Source organism: Theropithecus gelada, chromosome 5, assembly GCF_003255815.1.
Source record: "Theropithecus gelada isolate Dixy chromosome 5, Tgel_1.0, whole genome shotgun sequence".
In the NCBI taxonomy this organism is placed as follows: Eukaryota; Metazoa; Chordata; class Mammalia; order Primates; family Cercopithecidae; genus Theropithecus; species Theropithecus gelada.
This window is the reverse complement of record NC_037672.1, coordinates 136395614-136407775: the sequence shown is the minus strand read 5'-3', so window position 1 is coordinate 136407775 and position 12162 is coordinate 136395614. Positions and strand designations below refer to the sequence as shown.

At 39.0% G+C, this 12162-nt stretch overlaps 1 protein-coding gene across 2 annotated transcripts in view; it reads left to right on the top strand.

Annotated features, from left to right (window-relative positions):
- ELF2 (E74 like ETS transcription factor 2) overlaps positions 1–12162 on the top strand; it is a 126996-nt gene that overhangs the window by 65880 nt on the left and 48954 nt on the right. The gene's annotated exons all lie outside the window — the stretch shown is intronic.

Below are 12162 nucleotides of genomic sequence, written 5' to 3'. Positions count from 1 at the left end.
CAGAGCACTGATGATTGCAGTGCCAGCAAACAAACCCCAGGTGTAGTGGAAACTTCATTTATCAAAATAGGTAGCCAAGCTGAGTGTGGTGGTGTGCACCTGTACTCCCAGCTACTTGGAGACTGAGGCAGGTGGCTCACTCAAGGTCAGGAGCTCAAGTTCAGCCTGGGCAACATAGCAAGACCCCATTTCTAAACAAATAAAAGACCAGGCATCCAAGCACTTCATATGGGCTTCGTGACTGTAGTCTGGAGTGGTATCTGATTTACAGTACATAATACCTATCTTTTTATGAGAATTTGGAGAATTTTCCAGTCTGAAGCTAGAAGTATAGTGGCAGAGATGAATTTTCTTCTTGAGGAAAAGGATAGGTAGAACAGTTAAAAGTATTTTGTAGGATGATGTTTTGGATTATATATTGTAACTGATTTTATTACAAGAGCATAACTAAACAGAACACTAATAGCAGAAGAAAAAAAGTATGGTAGCTTAAGTTAAATGGAAAAAAAGTAGAACCTGTTTGAAATTTCTGGATGATGTTTTGGTCAAAAAATAAGGAAAACTATGATTTTGGTAGCAAATTGGAAACTTTAAAAAAGATCAAAACTATAGCACCAAATTTGCGTAAGTTAGTAAATTAGGATGTTTATCATATTAAAATACCAAAGCAGATTGGCTGAATCTTATTATTGGTATAATTGACTGTAAATGTTTTATTAATTTAGATTAATTCAGGTAAAACCAATTCAGAATAGGAAGCGAATGTAATCTACTTAAGGGATTTTATTTTCTCAGTCTTCTTAAGCTCTCAGGGTAATGATGTCATTGGCTGGGCAGAGATAATAGTGATTATGAAAAGGAGGATATGGGAAGTCTAGATAAAATAACAGTTACTTTTGTGATATGTTTTTTTTTGTAAGTGGTTTTTGAATATTTGATAATAATTTTAAAATTTACTTCAACACAAAAAGAAAATGTAAGCAGATTACTGATATCATTCTAAAATGGTATAAAAGCACCTCAGAAGTTCATTGTGCATGTTCCATCCTGGCTCATGGATTTTTTTTTTTTTTTTTTTTTGAGACATGGTCTTGCTCTGTCGCCAGGCTGGAGTGCAGTGGCGCAATCTCGGCTCACTTTAACCCCCACCTGCCGGGTTCAAATGATTCTCCTGCCTCAGCCTCCCCAGTAGCTGAGACTACAGGCACACACCACGATGCCCAGCTATTTTTTGTATTTTTTAGTAGAGATGGAGTTTCACCATGTTGGCCAGGATGGTCTCGATCTCTTGACTTCGTGATCTGCCCGCCTTGGCCTCTCAAAGTGCTGGAATTATAGGCACAAGCCACCGTGCCCAGCCTGGCTCATGAATTTTAATGTAACTTTATAAAGATTGTTAATATTCATAGATTAGTTTTCAAATCAACTAATCTGAACTTAACATTCTTTCTATTAAGAATCAGGCTGAGCGTGGTGGCTCACGCCTGTAATCCCACCACTTTGGGAGGCTGAGGCGGGTGGATCACGAAATCAGGAGATCGAGACCATCCTGCTAACATGGCGAAACCCCATCTCCACTAAAAATACAAAAAATTAGCTGGGCGTGGTGGCATGTGCCTGTAGTCCCAGATACTTGGGAGGCTAAGGCAGGACACTCGCTTGAACCCAGAAGGTGGAGGTTGCGGTAAACCAAGATAGTGCCACTGCACTCCAGCCTGGGCGACACAGTGAGACTCTATCTCAAAAAACAAACAAACAAGAAAACTAAAAAAAGAATCAAATGCATTTTTAAATGAGTTAAAATCTGATAAAGTTTTCATTCTTCTGACATCTAGGGCGTATACAAATCAATAAAGGTTGGTATGCATATTTCCTTTTAGGTAGTGAATTAGGATTAGGTTCATTTCTTATAAAATTGAAACTCAGATTACAGATACATGCAGGTTTTAAAGAAGAAGCTGACTGGGAAGAAAAGGAATACTTATAAGATGGCAGATTTGATTTGGTGAATTGGGAGAATTGAGATCTCTATAGAATACTTCCCTGTGTATGTCTAGGAAAACTTCATGGAATGCTCCTACATTATAATTTAGATTATGTCAGTGTAAAAAATGTTATAATTATATTTATTGGCTTGTTCTGACAGTTCTCTGCATGTTCTCATTGAAGTGTTTTTTCCCTTTTATTCCTAAATACCCATATGTATGTGTCCATATCATAAACAGTGTTCTATTGTCATTTGGGTTGGAGTACTAAAATCATATTATGATTTTCATGTAGCCATCTTTATTATTTTGTATATAAAAGAATTTCTCATTTTGTTAGTAGTGATTATGGGCTGTTTCTCCTTTTTGTAGACTAATAGTCTACGTTTCCCTCATAGAGCTTATGTGTAACACTAATAATGTTCTCTTAAATTGTATAGGAGAGGCCAGGCGCTGTGGCTCACGCCTGTAATCCCAGCACTTTGGGAGGCCGAGGTGGGCAGATCATGAGGTCAGGAGATCGAGACCATCCTGGCTAACATGGTGAAACCCCGTCTCTACTAAAAATACCAAAAATTAGCCGGGCGTGGTGGTAGTCCCAGCTACTCGGGAGGTTGAGGCAGGAGAATGGCGTGAACCCGGGAGGCGGAGCTTGCACTGAGCCGAGATCGCGCCACTGCACTCCAGCCTGGGCGACAGAGCGAGACTCCGTCTCAAAAAAAAAAAAAAAAAAATTGTATAGGAGAAACCAAATATATTTTGAAACTTTAAAAATAGGCATATTCATCTAAACATATAGTAAATTGATTGTGATAACAATTGCAGATTAGTAATGATAAAGAGACTTTGAAGAAGAGTGATGAAATATAAGTGAAGGATGGTCTTGATTCTGGCAGGTATAAAATATATTCCCCAGTGGCTGCAGACTCCATCAGTTCTAGGGGCCTGCTGGATAGATTGGTTTGGTGAATAAGGGGAGGGAAGGAGTTTTTTGGATTCCCTGCAGGAGTTTGTAAGTGTTGATAGAAATCACTTGATAGAAATCTTCCAAGAACGGACTAGGCTGAGCATGGTGGCTCATGCCTGTAATCCCAGCACTTTCGGAGGCTGATGAGGCGGGTGAATCACGAGGTCAGGAGTTCAAGACCAGCCTCACCAACATGGTAAAACCCTATCTCTACTACAAATACAAAAAATTAGCTGGGCGTGGTGGCACACGCCTGTAATCCCAGGCACTCAGGAGGCTGAGGCAGGAGAATTGCTTGAACCCGGGAGACAGAGGCAGTGAGACGAGATGGCAGCGAGACTCCATCTCAAAGAAAAAAAAAAAAAAAAAAAGACTGGACTAAGGTGACTGAGCTGTTTAGGATTTACCCCTTCATTTTTCACCTTAACAAATACTTGTTACTCTATTTATCCCCTTAACTTTCCAGTTTAGTTTGTGAGAGCAGGTTATGTCTGCATCTGTTATGTGCAAGGTACTGTTTTCAGCATGTTTCTTTTCAGGGGTGATTTAGTTGTGGAGATAAAAATCTATGTTATATTTAAAATACAAAACAGTCAAGAGTCAGATGAGCGTTGTTTACAAATTCAAAGGAATTTTCAGAAGAGGAAAGTTCAATTTACAGGATTAGGGAATTTTTTAGAGAAAGTAAAGGACACATGATAGGATTTAGGTGGACAAATAGGAGGTAGGTGAAATGCACTGTAAACTGAGGGAAATATAATTAATAAATGAGTAGACTATTGAAATTAAATGCTTGTTCAGAAGATCTTGAGTAAATAAGACATTGGCACGAGATTTCATTAAGAGCTATGACTAGATCGTGAATTAAATCTCAACAGTTAGTAATTAGGCATATAAGGAAGCAGAAAGACTTGGAAGGTTTTAAGTAGGAAATACTAGGGGGCCAGTACTTTGGGAGGCAGAGGCAGAGGTGGGAGGATCTCTTCAGGCCAGGAATTGAAGACGAGCCTGGACAACACAGTGAGACTCCATCTCTTAAAAAAAAGTTTAAAAAGTGGCCAGGTATGGTGGCGTGCACCTGTAGTCCTGGCTACTTGAGAGACTGAGGCCAGAGAATCCTTTGAGATTAGGTGTTTGAGGTTACAGTGAGCTATGATCGTAGTACCACTGTGCTCCAGCCTGAGTGGCAGAGTGAGCCATGTCTCTAAAAAGAAAGTACCATGCAATTTTAGTATTTCAGTTGGATATAGGATTAATTGTAGGGGGAAAGATGAGACAGGAAGACTAGCTGTTGTAGTATGAGTTGAAGGATGACTTGAGAAATATTAAAACGAGGTAGTAGCAACAGGAACAGAAAGGGCTTGTATAAACTATACTACTATATATGATCTTACATGACATATAAGGGGGAGAGGCACAGTTAGGTAAAATATTCTGCTTTTTGACCCTTGGTGATGGTGATAATAGCACATATGATTTGAGGAAGGCAAGATTGTTTGGTGAAGCAGATAAGTTTGGTAATAGTCATGATGATTTTGAGCTGAAGCAGAACATTTAAGGATGAATATTTAGGTATTTAAAGATGCACAAATGTGGTCGAGTGCAGTGGCTCATGCCTGTAATCCCAGCACTTTGGGAGGCCAAGGCAGGCGGATCACTTAAAGTCAGAAGTTCAGAAGTTCAAGAGCAGCCTGGCCAACATGGTGAAACCCCATCTCTACTAAAAATACAACAATTAGCTGGGCGTGGTGGTACACACCTGTAATCCCAGCTACTCAGGAGGCTGAGGCAAGAGAATTGCCTGAACCGGGAGGCAGAGGTTGCAGTGAGCTGAGATCATGTCACTGCACTCGAGCCTGGGCGATAGAAACTCCATCTCAAAAACAATCAAACAAAAAAGACGCATAAATGTGTAGTCAAAGTCCCATCACAAAAGAGATGGCATGCTCAAATTAGGATAATTTAAGGAATGTTTTAATAAAGGACTAGTAACAAACAGGCAAATATAAGGTAACCATAAGAGACAGTGCAGTACTGCAGACCAAGCAATAACTGCTGTTTCTGTCCTTTGGCTCATGGGCCAAGGGGAAGGAAGGGTTACCAGAATCCTGAAGAATAGGGCCCTGAACAGGGAGTCACCTTGGGAGATTCTGGAACCTTTGATCAAAGGACACAGCTAGCTGGAGGGCAATGCCTCTTCCAAATAATATCCTGCTAAGGTGCTCCATTGACTAAACCCAGTCTGAAGCCATGAGAGTCCCGCTGATGAAGTCAGTCTCCAGGGACAGAGAGCAAGGTGAAGAAGGGTGGAGAATAAATCTGGAGGAGCAAATGGAAGATATCTAGTACAACTGAAGCTTAGTAAAGAAAGGTCAGGGAGAAACTGATTTGGGAATCATCTTCATTTAAAGCTGCGGAAATAAATTAAATTTCCAAGAGGAAACGTATTTCAGAGATTTTTCCCAAGGAAGAAGATATGTAAATTCTATGTTTGTCTCTCTGTGATAGAGAACAAAGGACGTAGAATTAAGGAATTAACCTTAGAGAATGTTTGCATTTTAAAGAGTGCAGAAGAATCAGAGTAGTCAAATATGATAGAAAATCCTGGCCGGGCGCGGTGGCTCAAGCCTGTAATCCCAGCACTTTGGGAGGCCGAGACGGGCGGATCACGAGGTCAGGAGATCGAGACCATCCTGGCTAACCCGGTGAAACCCCGTCTCTACTAAAAAACACAAAAAACTAGCCGGGCGAGGTGGCAGGCGCCTGTAGTCCCAGCTACTCGGGAGGCTGAGGCAGGAGAATGGCGTGAACCCGGGAGGCGGAGCTTGCAGTGAGCTGAGATCCGGCCACTGCACTCCAGCCTGGGCGACAGAGCGAGACTCCGTCTCAAAAAAAAAAAAAAGAAAATCCTGGGTGGACTATTTCTGAGTTTGTTTGTTTTTTCCCTGTAAGTGGCTCTCTTTAGTAGGAAAGGGAAGAGTATTGACTTGGGTTAGTTAGTTCTGATTTAAAATTTCCCCTTTATCACTTACTTGGCAGTATTTAACCTTTTCAGAGTGTTTCACTGTCAGAAAATAGGAATTCAGGGTTGTGAAGATTACATAAAATAAATACATAAATCACAGTGCTTGTAACAGAGTTTCTTTAATTTCATTAGCACCTTCCCTGTGACTTCAAGTATGGACAGGACTTTTATACATTAGAATGGAATATTGGTTTAACTTTGTTTATGTCTCTTGTGTTTTTCTCCTTCCTTTTGCTTCCACTTTAAAAAAAACAAAAACAAATGTTTTATACCTTCAGTTTATACTTTTTCCTTGTCATTCCTTCCTTGATTATTGTGCTCTGGCATCTCCATTTATCATTCTACTGAAGCTCTTTATCAGATTTCAGTGACCACTCTTCTGTCAAATTCAGTGACCCATAGAATCATCCAGAAGTAATCCTTCATAATCTTGCCTTCTTATCTGCTGAAACATTGTATTCTCCTAGTTATTTTTCTTACTGACCTTTGCATGGATTGTATTATTTATGCTTCTGAGTGTTTGCTCAAAGACAGTTTCCTTCTATCTATAATGTGCTCAGGTAGGTATTAGCCATCCTTTAAGGCCCAACTACATGAAGATTTCCACAATGATTGTGGTCTACATTAAACATTCCCTTACCTGATCTGTTATACCATCTGGATTTAGGTACTTTCTTGTATTCTTTTATTATTTTTATCTATTATTGCTTATATTATTTTTGTTGTATATACTATACTCCTGTTGTTTTCCCAGTGAGTGTGTAAGCACCTTGAAGACGGAGACCATACTTTTTTCTTTTGTTGAATATACTGTTGAACATATAATAACTAGCTGGAAAATACAAATGGAAACAGATTGAGTTCTGAGTTAGTATTGTAGTATAATCAAGAACCATCTGTGTAAAGTCAGACTTAAATTTCATTTTAAAAATCACAGTTGGTGTTCATCATTCTTGCTTATATCTAATAATTTGGATTTTTTTTTTTTTTTTTTTTTGAGGTGGAGTCTCACTGTGTCACCCAGGCTGGAGTGCAGTGGTGTGATCTCGGCTCACTGTAACCTCTGCCTCCTGGGTTCAAGCAATTCTCCTGCCTCAGCCTCCCAAGTGGCTGGGACTACAGGTGTGTGCCACTATGCCCAGATAATTTTTTTATTTTTAGTAGAGACGGGGTTTTACCATGTTGGTTGGCCAGGATGGTCTTGATCTCTTGACCTTGTGATCCGCCCGCCTCAGCCTCCCAAAGTGCTGGGATTACAGCCACCGCGCCCGGCCTTTGAATTTTTTTTTTTTTTTTTTTTGAGACAGAGTCTGGCTCTCTCACCCAAGCTGGAGTGCAGTGGCGCGATCTCTGCTCACTGCAACCTCTGCCTCTTGGGTTCAAGCAATTCTCATGCCTCAGTCTCCTCAGTTGCTGGAATTACAGGCACTCGCCACCATGTCTGGCTAATTTTTGTATTTTTGGTAGAGATGGGGTTTCTCCTTGTTGTACAGGCTGATCTCGAACTCCTGACCTCATGCGATCTGCCTGCTTCAGCCTCCCAAGGTGCTGGGATTACAGGCCTGATTTTTTTCTTAAAAGCAATACATGCTTAATGGAAAAAATTGGAAAGTATTGCAAAGAATAAACAAACTGAAAGTCATCACCCCTAATCTTACCAACAAGGAGACGATGATTGTTGCTTTTTTTAAAAACATTTCCTTTTAGTCTTTTTAAAAAATATGCATTTTAATCATAATTAATATTATATAATACAAGCTTCCTGCTTCTGTCTTCTGACCACTTGGGGCAGGACTTTGCTCCTTAACCACGTATCAAGACATTAACGTTTAGTCTTATTAGTTAATTATCAAGAAACCTTAAACCATTTTTAGTGATCAACAAAATTGTGTTTACACATTAGTTGAAAAGATAGATGATGATGAGAATTTTTACATAATTCAACAGGAAAGCAGTGCTTTTTAAAAGTAAAAATGAAAGTTTAGGTTTTTAAAATGCAGTTTAAAAAATAAAACCAGATTTCCTTCATGAAAAATAAGATAAGGAGCCAAATTTCTTTCTTGAAGAATCTCAGGACTAATTTGACTTCATGATGAGCTGTCATAACTTTTGTATTTGTTATACCATCAGAAATCCTCCCTGTGGCACAAAACGACTCCTTTAATTAGAAAATATTGTTGCCACAGGGAGGTAGAAGATCGACATGAAAAACTGGGGATCTGAAAAGGAGCCCCTATCCTAGGATTACCTGAAGGTGAAACAGATTGAGCCAGAAGGAAGACAATGCTGGTAGGTTGGTTTTTAATTTATTAAAAATGTTTATACTTTTATATTTCATTAAAATTATTTCATCTACCTTTACCATATTTTTGTTTAAAGGGTGACAATGATTCCTCCTTAAGGAAGGAGAAGTAATACGATAATTTTTTTCCTCCAAGATAGTTTGCTGAGTTATCCCTTATCATGTTCTTAATATTTGTTTCTTTTTATAGATGAAGCTCTGGGGCTATTTCATGCCTCTACTTCCTTGGAAGCTACTATTGACTGAACGTCTTTAAGTCATTTTTTTTTTTTGTCATTTCTATTATTTTTGCTTCTAATTTACATCTTTTCTTAGATTTTTAAAAAGTGTTTTTTCCCCCAATTATTTATTTTCTTGAGGTTAGCCTAGCCCTAAGTTTTCTAAAATGGTAAAATGTGAATCTTAAGTTCATTTAGTTTTTACTCTAGAATTGTTTGAATTGTAATTGTACTGTGATTTAGATCAGGCAGTATTATTAGATAAAATTTTTTAATACTTTAATAACTATCAGCCAGGTATAGTGGCTCAAGTCTGTAATCCCATCACTTTGGGAGGCCTAGGTCAGGAGTTCAAGATCAGCCTGGCCAACTTGGTGAAACCCCATCTCTACTAAAAAATACAAGAAATTAGCTGGGCGTGGTGGTTGGACGCCTGTAGTCCCAGCAACTGGGGAGGCTGAGGCAAGAGAATTGCTTGAACCCAGGAGGCAGAGGTTGCAGTGAACTGAGATGGCACCACTGCATTCCAACCTGGACAACAGAGACAGACTCCGTCTCAAAAAACAAAACAAAACAAAAACAACAACAAAACTTTTTCATTTAGCCTGAGATGCTATCAATTGTAATAAACACTTTTATACCACTAAAGGAAAAAATGCTGCCAAATATAAACTTTCTAAGGGACTATCAACTTTAAGATAGGTACTGATTTCAGAGATGTCAAATGTGAAAAATGTGTATCTTAGGATTAATGAAATATGATTTGCAATTATGAATCTTTCCTGAAACTCTCATTTACTAGGAATTAAACATTAAAACATGAGGCCTATGAAAAATGGGGGTGAGTTGTGGTATGGAAATCCATATGAGTGCTGAGTATGCTCTCTAAATTTTTTTTTTGTTTTGTTTTGTTGAGACCGAAGTCTCGCTCTGTTGCCAGACTGGAGTACAGTGGCGCGATCTCAGCTCACTGCAACCTCCTGGGTTCAAGCAATTCTCCTGCCTCAACCTCCTGAGTAGCAGAGATTGCAGGCGCGCACCAACATACCCAGCTAATTTTTGTATTTCTAGTAGAGACAGGGTTTCACCATGTTGGCCAGGATGGTCTCCATCTTCTGATCTCATGATCTGCCTGCCTTGGCCTCCCAAAATGCTGGGATTACAGGCGTGAGCAACCATGCCCAGCCTCTAAATTCTTTAATGTCTTTTAAGAGAGGATATTTAAATAAAAAAATCATATAACCATATTGTTTAAAATTATACAAAATAACCATAAGTTGTCAGATTATGGAGTATATAGAAAAAGAAAATCTTTTTTTAATATGACATATTTACTTCAATAGATTGTTATCCTAATTGAATATCACTTAATTAGTAGAACTTTGAGATCTAAAAAGAAAATGAAATGAAGCTTCTGCTTTTTAAACTGTCATTTAAAAACAGGATCCTTTAAGGGGTCGTTAAAATAGCACGATTTTTAGTACACTTGAATGTATGTTTTACAGATTATTAATTATGTGAAGGAGAAAATAGTGGCCAAAAGCAAAGACCTACTCTGTCAATTAATAAAGCAGAAATGAAATGGAATTATTTTATTTACTTTTAATTTTTGTTTTGTTTTGTTTTGAGACATGGTCTTTCTCTGTTACCCAGGCTGGAGTGTAGTGGGGCAATCTTGGCTCACTGCAACGTCTGCCTCCCGGGTTCAAGCAATTCTCCTGCCTCAGCCTCCTGAGTAGCTGGGATTACAGGTATCCACCACCATGCCCGGCTGATTTTTGTATTTTTAGTAGAGACAGAATTTCACCATGTTTGCCAGGCTGGTCTCAAACTCCTGACGTCAAGTGATCCGATCGGTCCTCCTTGGTCTCCCAAGGTACTGGGATTATAGGCATGAGCCATTGTGCTCTGCCAATTTTTTTTTTTTTTTGAGACAGGGTCTCTGTCACCAAGACTGGAGTGCAGTGGCACGATCTTGGTTTATTGCAAACTCTGCTTCCCAGGTTCAAGTGATTCTTCTGCCTCAGCCTCCCGAGTAGCTGGAATTACAGGCACCCACTACCATGCCCTCCTAGAGTGCTGGGATTATAGGCGTGAGCCCCTGCACCCAGCCAATTTTTTTTTTTTTTTTTGAGACAGGGTCTCTCTTTGTCACCCAGGCTGGAGTGCAGTGGTATGATCATGGCTCACTGGAGCCTTGACCGTCCCAGCTCTAGTGCTCCTCCCACTTTAGCCTCCCTAGTAGCTGGGACTACAGGCAAACGCCACGACACTCAGCTAACTTTTTTATTATTTGCAGAGATAAGATCTCAGTATGTTGCCCAGGCTGGTCTCATACTACTGGGCTCAAGCAATTCTCCCCCCTTGACCTCCCACAATGCTGGGATTATAGGCATGAGCCACCCTGCCTGGATGAAAAGAAATGATTTTAAATGATGTTTGTATATCAAGAAACATCTGTTTTATGTAAAAGGAAAGAAAAGCATATCTAGACGATAGATCATTAAAAGATATTTGTTTGATTTTGGAAACTAGTAGCCATTCATTCTTTTGTATTTAGAGAGACTTTAAAAAGTTTTTTAATTTATCTTTTTTGAGACGGAGTTTTGTTCTGTCACTCAGGCTGGAGTGCAGTGGTGCGATTCCAGCTCTCTGAAACCTCCACCTCCTGGTTCAGGCGATTCAGAGAGACTTTTTAAAGAAACATTAGTTAACTTTTAACTTTGCTATACAATAGTGTATCTAAATAATATAATTTTATTAATTCAGACTGAGGAGAAGGCTAAATCTGGATTACATAGAATTTTAAATGAGTAGCAAACAAGGTTACAAGTGTTGCCAAGCAGAGATAGATTTTAAGATTTTCTTAGATGTACAAATAGGAATGCTTTAACACATATCTCTAGGCAAATCCATACATCCATTCAGCCATCTGTCAGTGCTTACTGAGGACCTGCAGTGTCCCAGCCTCAGAGCTGAATATCTTGTGGTAAACAAGACCCTCTCTTTGCCCTCACCAGGCTTTCAGCTATGTATAGAAGATGAACAATTTATTAAACATGTTATTATGATAAAATGTGATGAGAATTATGATAGGATTAATTCAAAGTTTATGGGAGTAAACAGCAGGAGAATGCGTTCCTGAGGATGTGACATCTGAAGTAATTATCCAGGCGGAGAATAGCGAGGTTGAAAGTCTGGAGGAAGAAAAACAAGGCTTATCTGAGTTGCTGAAAGAGATTCAATAGGGTTAGAGTATGAATTATGAGAAGGAAAGGGGATTAAAATGAGGTATAAGAGGCGAAAAAGAAAAAAATCTTATTGCTGAGGGCTTTTAAAGCTTTTTATCTGTTTCTTGGATCATATAAGTCTAAAGGGCAGTGAGGAGCCTTTTAAAAGTTTTGAGCAGTTTTGAAAAATACAAATTTAGTTTTTTTCAAAATAGTAAGTGCTGTAAATGGAAAAAGGAATAGGACAGTCAAAGAATTACTTGAAGTCTGAACTCGTTGGTTTCTCATTCATAGCTCCCTGATATCTAGCTAACTGTTCTTATTCATCTTCTACTAAGTTGGCTACCTCTCCAGATTTGGGGTATAAGTATGTTCATTGCCTACACTAAGCTAAAAGTAGTAGAGATTAAGATAGTTGCTCAGCCAGCCTTTCTT